The sequence below is a fragment of the Callithrix jacchus genome, chromosome 5, assembly GCF_049354715.1.
Source record: "Callithrix jacchus isolate 240 chromosome 5, calJac240_pri, whole genome shotgun sequence".
Classification (NCBI taxonomy): domain Eukaryota; kingdom Metazoa; phylum Chordata; class Mammalia; order Primates; family Cebidae; genus Callithrix; species Callithrix jacchus.
Genome location: NC_133506.1, coordinates 149,139,667 through 149,151,555, shown reverse-complemented (window position 1 = coordinate 149,151,555; position 11,889 = coordinate 149,139,667).

The following is an 11,889-nucleotide window of genomic DNA, read 5'->3' as shown; positions in this document are numbered from 1 at the left end:
TCTTTTTGCCGATAAGATGACTTTCAAGGGTGATAGAGTTGGAACAAATTTAGGGCCCTTGCTACCAGGTCACCTTCTTTCTACTCTTTTCCAGGATCCACTCAAATACCAACACTCGGGACTGGGAGGCAAGTGGGCCGAGGAGGTAGAGGAGCTGACCCAGGGCCCTAATGCGTTGCAAAGTCACACTCTAGGCCCAGGGATGAGGTGGATTTTAGGAGGAAGCTTAGAGGTCCGGCTCATTGGAGAGCGTTTCAGATCTGGCTCTTACAGGCAAGGCAGCTGCTGTGTTGGCTTGGCTCTGGGTGGCCTGAGGATGAAGAGTCTCCCCTAAAGCCCAAGGAGCCTGGGGTTCTCCCAGAGCAAATCTCTGAAGGCCTCACTTTGCCCCTCCTTTTTCTTTGACCTTGTCTTTGCATTAGAAGTACATTCTAAAGCCTTCCCAACTCAAGAGACATTGGCCCCTTTGTTCCTATTTTGGGTGCATAGCTCATACTTTTTGTTGTTTATACTTTTTAGAGGGTTGCAATCTGACCTTATGTCTCATGCTCATTCTGTCCCTGTAGCAATCTTGTTATACAGGCTGTCAGTTTTGTGGGAAGGAAGCCATGAGCTCAGCTCTGGGAAGCTGTGAGAGGTCAGCCCTCTGAAGCCCTTCTACCTGCAGAAGACAGGGTTGGGGCTGCCTACAGGGAGGATGTGGCAAAGGTCTGCAGGCTATGTACGCGCTTCCTACCTCAAGCCCAGGTTATAAGAACTCAGGTGTAACAACCCCTGCAAATGGCTGGGCACTGGGCCCAGTGGGTTTGCTGTGACAATGATGGGAGCTGGGGCAGGCATCCAGGGAGCCTTGTCAGTCTTGGGCCATCTTTCAAGACTGGAGAAGCAACATCGATTCTCTGTATTAGAGCACTTGATTCCTATTTCCCTGTGACCCAGTCTCCAATAACTTCATACATGGTGGCCAATCTGTAAACTTTTTTAGGAAAGGAGCAAATAGTATAATTTTCCTACCTCAGCCTCCCAAGTAGCTGGGACTACAGGCACGTGCCACCATGCCCAGCTAATTTTTGTATTTTTAGTAGAGACAGGGTTTCACCATGTTGGCCAGGATGGTCTCAATCTCTTAACCTCGTGATCCGCCCACCTCAGCCCCCCAAAGTGCTGGGATTACAGGCATGAGCCACCACACCGGGCTGCAAATAGTATTTTTCTTTGCTGCGCCCCCCAGTGTTTAAGAAAGTACTGAGCCCGTAGCAACATTCAATAAAATAAGCAGGGGCTGAATAAGTAGAACAAAATGCACATCTGACAATGTTTAGAGTTTTATAGTAAAGCATCAGAGCAGAGCATGGGGCACATCTGTCCAGGGATTGTTAGGGCAGGAGAGGAGAGAAAGACCAGAATAAAGCTTTTTTTTCCTTGCTCTGGGATTAGTATCGAGTAGCTGCAGTGTCATTTGTGTGTGTGTGTGTGTGTTGTGTGTGTGTGTGTGATTTATTTGAGTACAATATAAAGATAAAAGTCCCCACTTGCACCACTTTTCCAAGTCATTTGTGCCCCTTCTTCCTTTCTTCTGATATGTCCTTTTTCTCTTCTGGGCAACATTGGTTTGCTCCTAGTCCTGAAAGTAGCGCTATGAGTCTTGGACCTGGCCTTGGGGTGGGAGTTGGAGGGGCTACCCTCCCACACATTTCCCCGGGAAAATCCATCTCTCGTACCCACATCTTAGAGCTAACCAAATTCTATGTAGTGCAAGATCAATCTGCCCTGTGATTGCCTTTGCTCTCCAAAATGGACTGGAATATTTAAAGAAGAAAGGCCATTGGGTAGGGCTGACAGAACAGTCTTAATAAAGTTTCCCTCTTCCCGTTATTTCCCCAAGGTGCTGAAACCTGGATGTGGTTTGATTCTGTTTCTCTTGCTATTGATTTTTTTGCTCAGCATTGTCCTGCTGAGCGAGGATCCCGACTCAATGGAGTCGAGGCTCATTGTCTAATCTCCCCCTTCCCGGCTGAACTCTTCCATTCGGACAAATCTCACCAGGGCAATAGAGCTGCTCTTATCGAACTCTCTCTACTCCATCATTCCCGTCCGACTTACCGGAGTAGGTGGTGATGAAGAAGCTTATTTTTCTCATATAGAAGCCTAAGCTGCTGGTCCCCGACACGGAAGGAGCAGAGTGAAATTACAACCCGCAGGCAGTCTGCATCTGAGCTCTCCAACAGAAAGCACACAGCGTGTTATGAATAATAAAACCATATCCTTGTGACTCTCTTTCTCTCAGGAGTGCAGAGCAGTTTGCCAACACGATCATATCAATCCTTTCAATATTTATATCAGGCAGGCATGAGGCTCTGAAGTTCTCCGTGGACTCCTCCAACCCCAGTCTGAAAAAGTGGGTTGCGTTCCCTTCAGCCCCCCTGTCTCAGCAGCGTCTGGCTCAAGAAACCCTGGCCCTTCTGAGTGCTGCCTTTGTAAAAAATGCCCTGTGTGGGTGGAGATCATTAGGAATATTAAAATGCCTTGCTTCACCAATTGAAGAAGAGGAAACCAAATGTTTCCCAGGCATGTATCTCAGAGGGATTGAAAGTGTTACAGACACTAATGCATCTCAGCCATCTGCTCCTGTGTTGAGGTCTCCTCTGCACTCGGGCTACCCTAGCATCTGTGTGCTGGGCAGGATCCAGCTGGTGACATTCAATCTATCCCCGCCTCCAGCATCAGAGGACACATCCCTGGGAACTCAGGCAGCCCAGGCAGCAGGGCCCCCTAGCAGGTCAACAACAAGGAAATACTCCTTTTTGTCACCTTTGAGCTGGAGCTCAGCAACTCTGCAAAATTTTAGTTCCTCTTTTTCTACATTTCTCACTTCCTCCCCTCCTTTCTTACTCTCCCTGCCTTTCCTTCAACCTCTTCATAATTGGCCTCCAAGCTCTGAGTCTGCCCTTTTTCACACTTTCTGCTCAACTCTTTCCTTTCCATTTCTCTATTCATCTTTTTTACCTTCCTTGTCTGAGGATATGAGTTGAAACGAATCCTTGAGTAAGGAGGTGACTTGATTTACATGCAGATTTTCAATGCTCTCAGGCCTCTCTCGTTTGCCAACCTGTTAAACAGCGCTGATGACCACGCAGGCAGCAGGTGTAGAAGATGATCATCTGAACATCTGGTAGTTGGGAGCAAGTTATATCTATCACGGCGGTTTTGGTCAAGTCAAGTGTGAATGGTGTTTGGTTGTAATCATTTTACTTTTCTAACATATAAAAAGTGGTTAAAGCTTGGATCAACTCTTTTTTCAATTGATCAGTATTTCTGGGCATGGCGTTTGTCTGTTTGTGTTTATACTTATTATCTGGATATGTTTTGGGGTCAAAGAAATTCCATATCATGGAGGTTCTTGAATAGAGTTCTTTTAAAAATTATTTTCACTTGATATATCAATACATCTCCATTGGAAATTTTAAAAAGAAAGTTTTCCTTCTGTGTAATTGATACCGAGTACTCAATGCCGCTGCTTCCACCAATGCAGAGTCAGGAAGGAGAGTTTCAGAAAGCAGGGACCCTACTGGTCTTTCAGTCACTTTAACCTATCCCTGGCATGAAGCCTAGCACATGATCAGGGCTTAAGGGACATTTGCTGAATGCATGAGTGAGTAAGTCAGCTGAGGGTGCCATGGAAGAGGCTAGAGGACCCGTGCTGCCACCAAGAGCTCAGGGCATCCTGCTGTCCTTGGAGCAGAGAGAGGTTTTGCTGGGATGACAGAAGACCAGAGAAAGTGGAAATCACTTTGTTCTTGCCCAGATAGCTCAACCCCTCTGCCATCCAAAAATCACATTTCTGTTTAGTATACTAAATGTGTATTGAAACTTTTGCTATATGTAGACTCTATGCTAAACTCTAGGGATACCCAAATGAACAAGACGTTGTCTCTGTTGGCAAAGATCTCTCAGTACGGCAAGAAAAAGAATAATTTTTGAACTGAAAGGTTATACCTTCATATATGACATTTTGGACTAAGCTGAATCAATATTTTATTTTTTAAAATCAGGTAGATGAATCAGTTTGAATTGCCATTCTGTGTGTCTCTGTATTTCCTAAATCTCGTGCACTGAAATAGCACAAGAACAGCGGCACGTTCTCCCGGGCGGTGCCTAGCGGGAGTGTGTTGGGGCCGAGTCCATATTTTCTCCTTCTCTTGCATCATTTGTTCTTTGCCCTTTGCATATCTCAGCACCATTTCCTCCAGAGCAGCTGCTGGAACTTTTGATGGGAGCCGTCACCTGAAACCAGCGATCTTTCTCTTTCATACCTGTCACAGAAGGAGCTCACTTCTCACGAAGACCCGCCCATTTTACCCCCTGACCCTGCTGGGACATTAGGGAAAGATGCCTCCTCTGGAAGTGTCTAGAAACATGCTGGGCTTTAACGAATGCCTCTAGAGTGTCCCATCTGTTTACAAGCACTTTGTTCAATGAGCCCATGTACTTGAGTTCCATTTCCTGCCTTGGCTACCAGCAGGTCTCAGCAGGACAAGCCTGGCCCATCGCAGAAGCCCCGTGTCCTGGAGATGAATGGGAACTTGGACACAGCTGACATCCTATCTGATGCTGGAACTCGAGATCCTTGACAAATGACCACGTAGTTTATGTTCAGAGAAGTGACAATGGCCTCTCCAATTCTGAGCACTTACTTCAGTTTGTTTGAAAGCTTTTTAGCAATTTGTTTTTTGTCTGTTGAACTCAATTCAACCTCCCTGCCACTTCCTTCCTTATTTACTTCCTCGTCTTTCCCTCGACATCTACTCTCACTCTCTGCTTCTCCTCTGCCTTGTCCTAAAATAAAACTCATTCATTTCTTCGTTCTCACAACACCTCCTCCAGCATTAGAAGACAGGAAGATAATTCCTTGTTTTCTCTCCTCCAAGGTAAACACACCCAGAGCCTCCTGCCAGTCTAGGTCGGGCTCGGTTTCTAAAACCCTCAGCATTTCCACCCTGACTCTCTAAATGAGACATTTTAATTTCAATGTCTCGTAGTGAACACTGCTTTCCAATTATCATCTGTTACTGTTACTTATTATCTGGACACAATGTTTTTATTTAACGGAGCTTACAATGGCATTTGCTTTGCTTTTTTTTTTTTAAAGCTCTGCATCACTCTGTTGGATCACGTAAGCTTTTAACCCAAGAAAAAGTCCAGATATTTTGAAAACAGATGTGATGGCAATTAAACCAGATCTCCCCCACTGTGCTATGGTGCAATAATTTCTGGATCTAAATGTGTTGGTACAGTACCAGCTATATTGACAGGAGGATATTCTTCAGAGTCATCCCAAGCTAGTTTCCGGCTTGTCACTCGAACCCAAGCTCTACCTCTATACCCGTGCCTGCCCTCTGGAATGTGAGGTCCTCAGTTTCAGCAGCCTCACTTGGGTTGAGACATCTCTGCCTTTTTTTTTTTTTTTTTTTTAAATTTTTTTTTTAGAGACAGAGTTTTACTCTTTTGCCCAGGCTGGAGTGAAATGGCACGATCTCGGCTCACTGCAACATCTGCTCCTAGGGTTCAAGCTATTTTCATGCCTCAGCCTCCCGAGTAGCTGGGATTATAGGTGCCCATCACCACACCTGGTTAATTATTGTATTTTTTTTAAGTAGAGACAGGCTTTTTCCATGTTGGCCAGGCCAGTCTTTCCATGTTGGCCAGGCCAGGTAAGTGAAGTGATCCACTTACCTCAGCTTCCCAAAGTGCTAGGATTACAGGCTTTGCTTCTTTCTAAATTTTACCTAGTACCAAGCACAAACTGTGGAAGAAGTCAATTCCTAATGAACATTTACTGAATGGCTGGATGAATGCATCAGGCGAGGCTTAACTAACAACAGTTGTTTCCCAGAAGGAGCTAAGGTTGCCATTTAATGCATAGATTCCTTGCATGTTTTATGTTGTATTTCTTTGGATTTTTGTCTTAAGAAAACCATGAGTTCATTTAGTCATGGAAAATCCCCATACCTCCCAGAAAACGTTCAGCAATTTTCTCTTTAAAGAAAAAGGTGACCTGTTTACCATACTCATCATTATAGTTTAGTTGCTAGAGTTACTTTCTTTTTTAGATGGATTCTGACACTGTTGACCGGGTGGGAATGCAATGGCATGATCTCAGCTCACTGCAATCTCTCCCTACAAGGTTCACGTGATTCTCCGCCTCAGCCTCCTGAGTAGCTGGGATTACAGGCACCCACCACCATGCCCAGCTAATTTTTTGTATTTTTAGTAGAGACAGGGTTTCACTATATTGGACAGACTGGTCCCGAACTCCTGACCTCGTGATCTGCCCGCCTCAGCCTCCCAAAGTGCTGGGATTACAGGCGTGAGCCATGGCACCTGGCTGCTAGAGTTACTTTCTAGGATAAGAATCTTCCAGATTTTTATGTTGTCATAAAAAAGGATGTTGAGAAAAGCACACAGAGCACAATCACATCCTTGGGCACCAGCAATTTCTGAGCAGTATGGCCAGAGCTATCGCTTTGAGTAGGTTTGTCCTGGCTGAGACCAACCAGGGCTGGAGAAAATACTTGCAAGTTATCTAAAGCAGCAAAGACTTGCAAGAGGGGAACAGGAGGGCAGATTTCATTGTTCATTGCTACATCTATCATTGCCAAAGCACTTCTTTTTAAAGATCGTGTGGCTTCTAATACAACCACTCTAGCCCCATGCCACTGAGGAAGTTGGTATTACGAATGTTTTCCTGACACTTATAGTCTCTGTTCCAGCCTTTGGAGACTCTGAATGAAAAAAAATTTTTTTAAAGAAGGGCTGGTAATTACTGGGTGGAGAATGTGTGTGCTAATACAATCCCTTGCTCAGGTTGTCTCCTCGGAAGCCTGAAACAAACATGACATCCTGCACAATGAGGCTGCTTGTCCTCAGGAGTGTGCAAGGGCTGTGTCTTATCTGGTCATAAGAAGGCATTAGGGTGTTCTCTGAAATAACAGAGAAAAAACTCAGAGAGCAAGAAAATAGATATGTTTAACTCTCTGAAGAAATAAAAATGGTAAACAGGAAATGGGTTTTCTTTCTACTTTATTTTAGCCGTGCAGGCTGTTCCAAACCCTGGAATGAGAGTTCTCAACATCTTTGCCACTTGGGACGGAGAGAGTGAGCCTAATTTCCTCTTCCGTGAAATTTTCCTAAACCTTAGAGTCAAGAAGGCCTTTGTACCATCAAGAGGTGCTGTACTGAATAACTAAATTGGAGTGAGGCTTATACTGGACATGGTTTAATATCCCTTATTAAAAAGAAAGTGATGAGTTTAATAAAAATTTACCCAAGCCTCCTGCCTTTTGGTGTTCCTTAGATATGGAAATGACTGGGGTGTGCTGAGCTAAGTTGCTAAGATGGGAAGCTGAGAAAGGGTGTTTAGCCCCCTTTGTGCTTTGAAATAGTTGATCACCCTGGTCACTGCATCTCACAGACTCTCAAGATTCTGTGCTTGGCAAGACAATCTTTATAGTGATTGAAAGTACACACTCTGGAGTCAGTCAGACATGGATTCCAATCCCAGACTGATATGGTTTGTCTCTGTGTCCCCACCCAAATCTCATGTTGAATTATAATTCCCAGTGTTGGAGGTGGGGCCTGGTGGGGGTGATTGGATCACGGAGTGGTTTCTCATGGTTTAGCACCATCACCCTAGTGCTGTCTCGTAATTGAGTTCTCAAGACATTTGGCTGTATGAAAGTGCACAGCACCCCCCTTTGCTCTCTTCCTCCAGCTCCAAACATGTGGGATGTGTCCGCTTCCCCTTTGCCTTTTGCCATAATAGTAAGTGTTCTGAGGCCTCCCCAGCCATGCTTCCTCTGTAGCCTGCAGAACTGTGAGCCAATTAAACCTCTTTTCTTAGTAAATTACCAGGTGTCAGGTAGTTCTTTTTTTTTTTTTTGAGATGGGAGTCTCACTCTGTCTTCCAGGCTGGAGTGCAATGGCACAACTCAGCTCACTGCAACCTCTGCCTCCCAGGTTCAAGAAATTCTCCTGCCTCAGCCTCCTGAGTAGCTGGGATTACAGGCATGCACCACCACGTCTGGCTAATTTTTGTATTTTTAGTAGAGATGGGGTTTCACCATGTTGGCCAGGCTGGTCTTGAACTCCTGACCTCATGTTTTGCCCACCTCAGCCTCCCAAAGTGCTGGGATTACAGGTGTGAGCCACTGTGCCCAGCCATCAGGCATTTCTTTGTAGCAATGTGAGCATGGACTAATACACAGACCCACCATTTACAGACTATGAAATCATGAGCAAGGCACTTGAACTCTCTGGGCCTTGGTTTTTCTTACCATAAAATGGTGATGCTATCTCTTAAGTCTGTTTCGAGGAGTAAGTTAATTAATGCCTGTTAATTAATTATCACAGAGCCTGGCATGCAGTAAAATATTAAACTCTTTTTTAGCTAGGTACACTGACTCACGCCTATAATTCCAGCACTTTGGGAGACCAAGGAAAGAGGATTGCTTGGGTCCAGGAGTTTAAGACCAGCCTGGGCAACATGGTAAATTTATGTCTCTACAAAAAAAAAAAAATTTAGCCGGGCGTGGTGGCCCATGCGTGTGGTCCCAACTACTCAGGAGGCTGAGGTGAGAGGATTGTTTGAGCCCAGGAGGCAGAGGCCATGAGCTGATATTACTCCACGCCATTGCACTCTAGCCTGGGTGACAAAGCGAGACCATGTCTCAAACCAACCAACCAACCAACCAACCAACCAACAGAAAACCCACCTACTCTTTTTGAAAAAGTTAACTATTATCACAGTAGAAGCTGAGATAAGATATTTTTGACAATGTGAAGCCATTCCCAAGAGACCAAAATATTTAGTGAGATGTTACTATTTGCATAACCCCACACGATGCATCATAGAATATGTAAAGAAACTTTCCAGCATCGACGGCTTTCCTCTGGGTTTTCTTTGTTTATGGCATTCCAGTCATTAGAAAATGGAAGCTGTAAACAGATGTTCGTTTTCCAGACTACAGGGAAACACTCTGAATTGGTAATTGAAATCTACACATAAGCCCACAGCATCATATTTGTATTATTACCATCAAAATCCTCAGCACCAAAAAACATGTATAAGAGCTGCATCGAGAAGGACTTGCCTTTGAGGACCCTTCTCCCCAGCTCTTGCCTACAATCTGGAGGGATACTGAGCGGCCCAGTTATGCCACGTACCTTGGAACAGCAGGGAGAAAAAGACAAGGAAAGACCTACGTATCCCACAGGCTGAATGGGTGCCTCCCAGGATGCAGAGCCTGAGACCGTAAGACCCAACAGGACTGCAGGGTGTGGGTACCCCAAGGCTCTGGTCTCTGCTTGGGAGCTAAAGAAGCCTGGAAGCTTGGAGTAAATTGTGGGTATTATTTTCAGTTGCTGAGTAAGTTATTAAGAGGAATCGAAGAGAGAGAAATGTGTGAGACTGGATTGCAGGGGGAGGAAAGTGGGTTACCTCCATACAGGGTGTACAGAGATGGGAGACAGAAAGGGACAGAGAAAGAGAAAAACAGAAAGATAGAGATAGAGAGACAGAGAAAGAGAGAAATGGAGAAAGAGGGCAACAGAGACAGAGGAAAAAACAGAGGGAGACAGAGACAGAAGAAGACACAAACACACAAAGGGAGAGAGACAGAAAGAGACACACAGAGAGAAGTAAAGAGTCCTCCCAGGAACACAGATCTGGCCCCTTTAGGACAGAAGGACAAATGGTTAAGGAAAAGAGGGAATTCAGGGTCTCATTTCCTTTAAAGTTGGAGCCCTTCTGTAGGGTCAGGATGCACTGAAATAAGTTCATCTCCAGTTGCAAGCATCCCTGTTTTCTATGTCATAAATTACGATCATGTGGATTGCAGGGCAAGGTGAGGCAGACGCATGCCAGGTGCCAGTGCTCACTGCCTCAGTGCGGGGAGAACCCAGCTGCTCATGGCTTCAAAGGAACCTGTGGCCTCTCCAGAGTCCTGGGCCCTCCGGAACGCCACACTCCCTTCCCCTGGACCTGGCTGGCTGGGCAGAGACACAGATCTTGGTGAGACCAAGGCTATAACTTCAGTGCCTGGGATAACAACCAACCTGAGAACACTAATCATTTAACCCAGCAACTGAAAATAACACCCATAATTTAATCCTAGCTTCAGATGTCCCTTAGCTCTCAAAACAGTCTTTAGAGCCTCCAGGAATCTCTGTATGGCACAGTCCAGCTATTTATCCCTTCCTGCCTGTGCGTTTTCCCTCCGAGCCCTCCTTCTGCAGGGCTCGGGGAGGTAAGACTATGAAGGCCACTGTCCCTAAGCAGCTGCCGCCAGGGCACTCGCTCCTCTGCTGGCGGGGCTTGGAGGACCCTGGCCAATATATAGAAATGTCCAGGAAGGTGCCTCTTGGATGGTAATATCACTTTGCACTCACGGCAAGTTTCATTTGGACTAAAAACAAGCGAGTATGTCTTCCTTTTCCCTCCTCAAAATCTAAATGTAGGGGTGTCAGGTCTCCCCCTTTCACGTCTTTGGTGGTGGAAGGAGGTGGGAGGAGGTAGGAGAAGCCGGCCCCACATGGGAGAATGTGGCTTGCTGTCCTCTCCCTCCCAGAGCTGCCTGCGGCTGTGGCTGGGCGGGGAGTGGAGAGGCGCTCCAGACACTTCCTTTCACTTCCTGCGCTGACAGATCAATTTGGAGTAATTTATTTACGAGCTGGATTAGTAAGTCTCCATAGAGTAAACACAGTGCTCCTGAATATAGAAATGTAGAGGAATCCCTTGCCAGCTGTTCCCAGGCTGGAGTGAAACACTTTGAGGATGAGGACATGGGAGAAATGGGGAAGGTGTGTAATGCAGGTACATTCAGTCTTCCTGGGCCACAGCAATTGGAAAGCAAGAGCTGAGCCATCCTGCCCGGAACAGACACCCATGAACCGTCTCCATGAAATCCCTCCTCCCTCCAGAGTCCTGGGGACTCCAGGCCGCGCTCACAGTAGCCGCTCTCTACCATAGCAAACACAGAGTGCTCTTTACAAATGTCCTTGGTCCACTCTCTAGAATGACTTATCCAGAGCACACCTTTGAGTTTCTGCCATTGGAAATAAGATGGGTGGTTTAATATAAAAAGAAACCCATGCCTGGCCTCTGAAACGCGCTACCTGGCCCTGGCAGCGGGAGATGTAAGACTCATCGCTAAGCACAACCCTCCACTCTGGGAGCGATTCTAAAATGAGACCAGCCAACACCTGCTCTGGGACCCTGGGAGCTCCTCACATTGAGAAGAGATGGCTTGTGACAAGGCTGTGTTTCACATGATTCTCTCACAAACAGCAAAAGGTCTGTCTGTGGAACAGGCATTCACCCGTGCTTCTAGGAAAAGTCCCTGCTCTGCTGGCCACTGAAGATGAATGGGTTATGGCCCCAGGCTTGAGGCTCAGGACCAGCCACGAGCCGGCTGCAGAAGTGCACTAACCTGGACACGGCTGGGAGGTGCACAGGGACAGCCACTTCTGAGACTTTCACTCCACATGTGACAGCCAGAGGAAAGGGAGAATGGATGTGGCATATCATGAGCAGAGAGATGAGAAGCCACCACCAGGTCACTCCTCCATGACCCTCCTTGTGCCAGTGCCTTGTGGAGCTGATGTGATTCTGGATATATGAGCAGTTTTCAAACAACACACTCCCTAAAGCATTGTAACACATGGGACGGAGAAGGGCTTTTCAAAGGCTACTCTGCCTATGTGCCAACTCTGCCTTACTCTCTCACTGATGCTAAGAGCCAGTGTAGGGGAGAAAAGGTAACATCTTTTCTCACCCATTTCTAGGCTTGTGGCTGATGCTACTGTAACAAAAAAGACAGTGTGACAAGAAAA